The sequence below is a fragment of the Scylla paramamosain genome, chromosome 14 (assembly GCF_035594125.1).
Source record: "Scylla paramamosain isolate STU-SP2022 chromosome 14, ASM3559412v1, whole genome shotgun sequence".
Lineage (NCBI taxonomy): Eukaryota > Metazoa > Arthropoda > Malacostraca > Decapoda > Portunidae > Scylla > Scylla paramamosain.
In genome coordinates this window covers 5,822,423-5,829,922 of record NC_087164.1, presented here as the reverse complement: position 1 = coordinate 5,829,922, position 7,500 = coordinate 5,822,423, and positions in this window count along the sequence as shown.

Genomic DNA, 7,500 nt, shown 5'->3' with positions numbered 1-7,500 from the left:
TCATACTGTGGACACCCACACCCACCACCTCGCCCTCCGGTCAGCTGTCACCAGGACCCACCGCCCCATGCCTGACTCAGCCATGAGGGAGTTTGGGCAGTGGGTGACACAACACCCATGGACCGAGGTCCTGAATGTGGAGGACGTCCACTTAAAATGGCACGATTACGTCGCCACCACCACAGAAGCCTTCCACCGCTCCTTCCCAGCCAAGAGCGTCACAGTGCACCCGTCTGATGACCTTTGGATGACGTCCCGCATTAAAAGACTCATGCGGACGTGGGCGTTCCACTCCTGCCCGGTCCTATACAGGAAACTAAGAAACAGAGTGATCAGGGAGATTAAGGCTGCCAATGCACGCTATTACCCGGACAAGATACAACACCTCAAGCTGGCCAACAACAAACAGTGGTACGCTAGGATCAAAGCTTTGTGTGGCCTACAAAAGCACACCATCTCTTCCTTGCACCTCACACCTTCGTGCTAATCTCGCGGCTCAAGAGATGAACGACAACTTTGCCGCTATCTGTCAGACCTTTCCTCCCTTCCACACCACTTCACTTCCTGCCTCTCTTCCCGCTCCCTCCCCTCCCCCCATTGTCCAGGCAATGGATGTTTTTAAGAGAATACTCAAATTCAAACCAAGATCCACCACACCCACTGACCTTCCTAAATTTACAAGGAGTTTGCTGTAAGCTAGCAACACCGCTATGCTCCATAATAAACGCCTCTCTCTCCCAACAATCTTGCCCCACGGACTGGAAGACATCTTACGTCACCCCCATCCCCAAAACCTCCAGTCCACAGTCACTCAATGACCTCAGACCAGTCTCTATCACCCCCATCCCTAGCCTTATTTGTAAAGATTTTGTGTATGACTGGGCCTACACCAAAATTTATAATAATGTGGATATCAGAAAATTTGGATATATTAAAGCCACCTCAACCTCCCATTACCTGACCAGCTTCCTTGAATTCATCCACAGCCACCTGGACAAGCGAAACACCTCTCTAAGTGTTGCTTTTGTGGACTTCAAAAAGCCTTTGATCTTGTTGATCACACTGTTGTCATCAGCAAGGCAAAAAGTCTGGGTCTCCCTCCTAACCTGGTAGCGTGGCTAGCCGACTTCCTCACAGGGAGGCGTCAGCACGTTCGCTATCAGGGCTCTGTCTCTAATTTCCAACAGCTGACATGTGGGGGTCCCCCAGGGGACCAAAATGAGTCCACTGTGCTTCTTCCTCCTCATTAACGACGCCCTCACTGACACCCCCCCATCCCTGGAAGTATGTGGACGACTGCACCGTGGGTGTCCCAGTTTCCAGCAAGAACCCGGACTACTCGCCACTGCAAGCAATTCTGGAGCGACTGCAGAAGTGGACGGAGGAGAGGAGGATGACCATCAACCACAGCGAAACTGTAGTGATGCATTTCTGTACCTCCTCTGTACCAGTGCCCCCTACCCAGCTCACAGTGGGCCCTCACCCCCTCCAGGTGGTCCGATATGCCAAGCTTCTCGGAGTCACGGTGGACGACCAGCTGACCTGAAAGCAGCATGTCTCCAGCACCGTAAGATCCGCTACCTACAGGCTGTACATGCTGCGCAGACTCAGGTCGTTGGGGACGCCAACAGACGAGTTAAGGGGGGTGTGCCTCACCTTCATCCTCCCCAAACTCATGTATGCCTCTCCAGCGAGCTCCTCCTCCTCCACACACACTCAACAGCTCCAGCTGGAGTGTGTGCAGAAAAGGGTGTGCAGGGTCATCCTTGGGCCTGTCTACACCACCTATGATGAAGCTCTGGCCACCCTGAGTCTGTCCAGACTATCCACCAGGTACCGAGAGGCTCTGGAGAAGTTTGGAAGGGGACTTCTGCATCATCCACGCCTCGGACACATGTTGCCTCCTGACGCGCCTCGCCCGGTCCGTGCCACCAGACACCCGACGCGCCTCACCCGGTCCGTGCCACAGACACCACAAAATAAGCGCCCCTAAAGGCGTCCCGCACAGACCGGTACAGACTCAGCACGATTCTCACCATGGTGCGAGCCATCAGTAAATAGTTTCGCTTCTAGATTAGACTTAGCTTTAGGATTAATGTTAAGTATTTCCCCACCCCCTCTATACATTTTCAGTTTGTTAACTGCCTGAAGAATAAACCGTTCATTATTATTATTAATATTATCATTATTATTACACACACACACACAGAAGACAACATACATTTTCTATCAAAAGGTCAAGGACACAAATCACACAAAAAATCTCCTTGTGTGTGTGTGTGTGTGTGTGTGTGTGTGTGTGTGTGTGTGTGTGTGTGTGTGTGTGTGTGTGTGTGTGTGTGTGTGTGTGTGTGAAGACGTCTCCACCCGTTTTTATTTATTTATTTATTATCTTGTATGGGTATCACTGGGTGTGATGGTAGCTGCCCCCGCCTTGCCGCAGTATGCTATGACGTATAACCAATCTATGTGGTAAGGGTCTGGAGTTGCGTGTGCTTGTCTTTTATTATGAAAAAAAAAAAAAAAAAACATGGGTCTACCGTCGACACGGTGATGACGGCAGCGTTACCGCGTACGATGGCGAAGCTGATTCGTTCCCTGAGCCAACAAGTCTCTCGCTTCCCTCCTGACTGTGCTGTGATGTGACGTCCTGTCAGGAGCGAGGAGATCGCGGGTCCCAGCGCGCCAGTTCTCTTCACTGGGAGGGGTTCGAAGCGCTAACGCTGGGCTAGTGCGGCGTAGCGCGTTCGTTTACGTTGCTCTGTGGGTTAAGTGTGTGTGTGTGTGTGTGTGTGTGTGTGTGTGTTCAACACCTAAAAGAATGAGCATTTAAACTATGCAAGAATATATATTTTCTTACTGACTGCATTCTTGAATGATTATTGTTGCTGTATTGTTATTCAGCAACTTCCGTCGTCTATTAATAAGTAAAGCAAAAATACGACTGTGAAGTTCCATCACAAATAGATTGCTTTTATCATGTTAAACACGATGAATGTTCGTCTGGCTCACCTGGCATCATTCACTTTCTTTGTCGACGCAAAATTCTTCGGCAGTACATATTTCATATACGAGTGTACAAGGCTTTCTGTTAATATTGCCGCTGTTCATCTTCCACAGACAGTTTTAATAACAATTACTGTGTACGTGTATCGAAATAGAGAAGGATATAGACCTGAATTTTATTTACTAACTGCATCCCTTTTATTTTCTGGTGTATCTCAATTTGCCTGTTTGTTTGCCATGAAACGTGTATCCTATCCTAGTTTGGAGCTCAGATGACCCGGTCGGGCCAAGCTCGCTGCATCACCAGCACCACGCCCACTGCACCCAGCCTGTCTCTCTGCCAGCAATCGTTCCTCCATCTCGCCATTCCTCACGTGATTCTCGCCTCGCCTGTCACATCCCACAGCAACACTTCACTCAAATTAATAAATTCTAAGGGTACTTCTTGTCCTCTTGGCGATCCTGAGCCTCAAATGAATTTATCTGGCTGATAATATATTGAAAAGGTAGTCACACATCACCATAAGTTTTAAGACTAGACACATTTCATCCTCCAGAGTACCACACGTCCGACGGACTTGTGTTGTGCAATCCTCCAGGTCTTACAGTAAGGAAGCTCCTCTCCAACAGGCTACATGGATATCTGTAGCGTCTGGCTCCATCAGTCCACTTCATATGCAGACGTGACGAGGCAAGAAGGTTACGAGTAGTTTCTGCATCACTCGGTGCAGAATGAAAGCACGGACTGGGTCAGGGCGCACATGAGGCAGCAAGAGAAAGCACATTTTCAGGCTTCCCACTACAACACTGCGTGACCCTGCTACCTGTGGCTATGGGCCAGACGAGAGAGTCATCACTTTTATAGGTCTCTACCACCACTCGTCCCGCCTGCCGTCAGTGAGGGGCAGGTGACACACGTGTTACATGCCGTGTCCTGTCCTCCATACCTGAACATCAAACAGCTGCATCAAGAGTGGAAGTGTATACATTTTTCTGTGTGTGTGTGTGTGTGTGTGTGTGTGTGTGTGTGTGTGTGTGTGTAAGGATGATTATGATGGTATTTACTTTATTTACCAACACGAACCATTAAGATTCGTTATCATCCTCCGTTCATGATACAGTTGCTGGTAACCAAGTTGCCATTTCCTTTTACGTATGATTTTCTTTTTCCATTCCTTTAAGATTGTATCTTTATTTTTCTTAGTCATTCTGTTTTGTAAAACGAATTTAGAAAAAAAAAGTTAGTCGAGAATTTCAACGGAAATATCAGAAAATCTTATAAATACATCTAACAATCAAATTATCTGCAGAAATCTATCCTGGGACAAGAGCCACGCATCTCACGTCGACCAACGCACTCCCTGTACTCACAACAGCTTCTTCCTTCTGAACGGTTCTAATAAGTTACCAGACAGATGGTGCTGGTAACAAGATGGTAAAACTGGGACAGTCATTCAGGATGGTTTGATGTATGTTCTAAAGTTGTGGGGGAAATCTTGATGGAATGCACTGACGATTTAGTGCAGGAATGCATGGCTGGGAGTTACGTTTTTCTTCAGCGAACTATGTACCAAAAACATGGATTTGGTGGAAGTAGTCTCGCAGTGCAACTGCCTCCTCAGGACATCCATCCTTGAGTAGTTCTACTCCCACTACCTATGTAAGGTGGTTAATCCTGTGACCTGTTTTGTGCACACGTGTCCTTGGAAGGTAACCTTTACATTTCCGTTACTGTTTACTCTGATTTCCATGAACCATGTCGAGCACTTGACTGCTACAATGAATTGGCTGTTTTGGGATTAATGTTGTGATAGTACCAAGTTTGGTGGCTGTGTGGTTCCAGGGATACACAAGATTTCACAAAGATTCATAAAGATACATAAAAAAAAAATTGTTTTCAGAAGTTTCTATGGTCGACATTCAATGGCTGTAATATTTTTTTGTGCTATTTTATTTCCTATTTTTTGCATATGTGACATATTTACCTGTGCAATATCTGACGAAAGCATTTTTGCCTTTCTAAATTCAAGGAAATCCACACCGAGGACAAGTTCAAATTTGAGAAAAAGCTCTTGGCTGATATCGGAGTTCCCATCCTGAAATGTGAACACTTAGTGAAGTACTAGAGATAACAAGAGTGAAGAAGACAAACAGAAACAAATAAAGCGGATCTGAGAATTCGACTACCATACTTGGAAGAAGCGACGGGCAGCAAGGCGGGAGCGGCTCTGAATGCTGCAGAAGAAAGAGGAAACTAATCAACCTAAGCGGATTCTTGGGATTTGTTATAACTCGAATGATCTTCTGTATGCGGTCAAGGACCTTGAACTTCTCCAGTGAAATTACCCTAAGAAAAAAATAAATAAAAAGTCATGCTGGCACAGAGGGACAGTAGCGTTATGCATTTGAGCGGCGACGAGCAGGCCACAAACGCAGGAGTGCAGACCTAAATCATGAGCACAACAGGAATGAGAACGCAGACTGATGATGAGATGAAAGCTGCAGTGCAATGTTTACCGTTGAAGTGATTTAACAAATTATTCGTGCTTTTAAAAAGAAAAAAAGAAAAAGAAAGACAATGAGAGCCTAAATTTACTTTACACGAAAAAAAAATAATAATAATAATTTTGCGATATATTCTGCCTACTTGCGCCTGTTTTGTTTTAGTACTTGATGATTTCGCTAATGCAAATACTTATCAATGACATTGTACTAAGTTCATATTTTGTGGAAATAAAAAAAAATATTTGCATTCTACACCGTTTCATTTAGTGGAAGGACAAGAAGGTTTTACTACTATATATATATATATATATATATATATATATATATATATATATATATATATATATATATATATATATATATATATATATATATATATATATATATATATATATATATATATCAAAATACAGTTTTATCACGAGGAGAGGGAGGCGGAGAAGGAGGATGGGCTACGTGAGAGAGAGAGAGAGAGAGAGAGAGAGAGAGAGAGAGAGAGAGAGAGAGAGAGAGAGAGAGAGAGAGAGAAAATCACTGAAATCTCTAACGAGAAGCAGTCACCTTCCTTTGTGTGAGCTGAAACCAGGAAAAGGGAGAGGGGAGAGACAGGGAGAGGGGAAGCGTTCTGTTGGAAGAGGGGCAGGGACGGACTGTGGTATGCAGGGGTGTCTTGTAATGCGGGTCCTCGTGGATGTTTTCCCATTGATGATGCAGAACGTTTGTTGAACTATCCCTAGACTTGTTAAAACTTGTTCGAGAAACTCAGTTACTTTTGTTACAGTCCATGAAAAGGATGAGATGAGAAGCCGAAATGCTTAAATATAGGGACTCAAAAGTAACGGGTTTAACTTTAATAAGTAAAAATTATGAAAGAGATCGAAACTGGCCTAAAGACTAAATGGCAAGTAATTAAACAGACTTCATAATCTTGTGACAAGTAAACAGGGACGTTGAAAGAATATTAGATAAAGGAATTAACTCTAATTTTGTTTCTGTACTTTCTCCTGTCTACGACCTGAACTGTTTGAAAAAAAAAAAAGTATCGTGACACCTCAGAAATTAAACTGACTGACTCTCTCGGCTCTCTTCCTTTTTTTTTTTTTTTGAGAGGTGCGTTTGGAAGGTCTCCCAGACAATAAAAAAAGGTTTGTTTTATACCGTAGGCCTCATGGCTTGCAGCTTCCTTTGTGTTTTGATGTTCTTATGTTGTTACGTGTCCTGCCGGAAAATGGGTTGTGGCGCCCTAACAACGCTGATATGTTGTTCATGCTCAGTTGTCAGAGAGTGCTAGTTGATGATGATGGCAATAATAATAACAATAATAATAATAAAAATGGTAATAATAATAATAATAACAATAATAATAATAAAAATGGTAATAATAATAATAATAATAATAATAATAATAATAATAATAATAATAGTAATAATAATATTGTTATTATTATTATTATTATTATTATTATTATTATTATTATTATTATTATTATTTTCATTATTATTATTTTATTATTATTATTATTATTATTATTATTATTATTATTATTATTATTATTATTATTATGGATAATTTATTTTCACGTCATAAAAAAAAAAAAAATGTTTTCTGAGATCTCGAAATCCATTATAAATGTCGTACATTTTTTCGTTGGAATTTGTTGGCCTTGGCCGGCGTCCCTCCTACATGAAAAAAAAAAAAGAAATGTACACATATACACATCTCTTGCTTATACTACTGAACACCGTTTATAAAAAGACAGTAAAAACTAAAATTTACGAGTCTTAAAGTATCTCTGGTCCGTGCTGCACTCGAATCCCGATGTTATTTATTCAACATTGTTTACTATTCGGTACAAAATTCTCAAGTACCTTGATATTTAACAACATACAGATCTTAGTCACCACCAAAGGGTAGCAATTGATAATTTGCATTTACAGGATGTGTGGGGTCATGATGGATTATCTCGCATCTCTTGATAGTATCCTTCT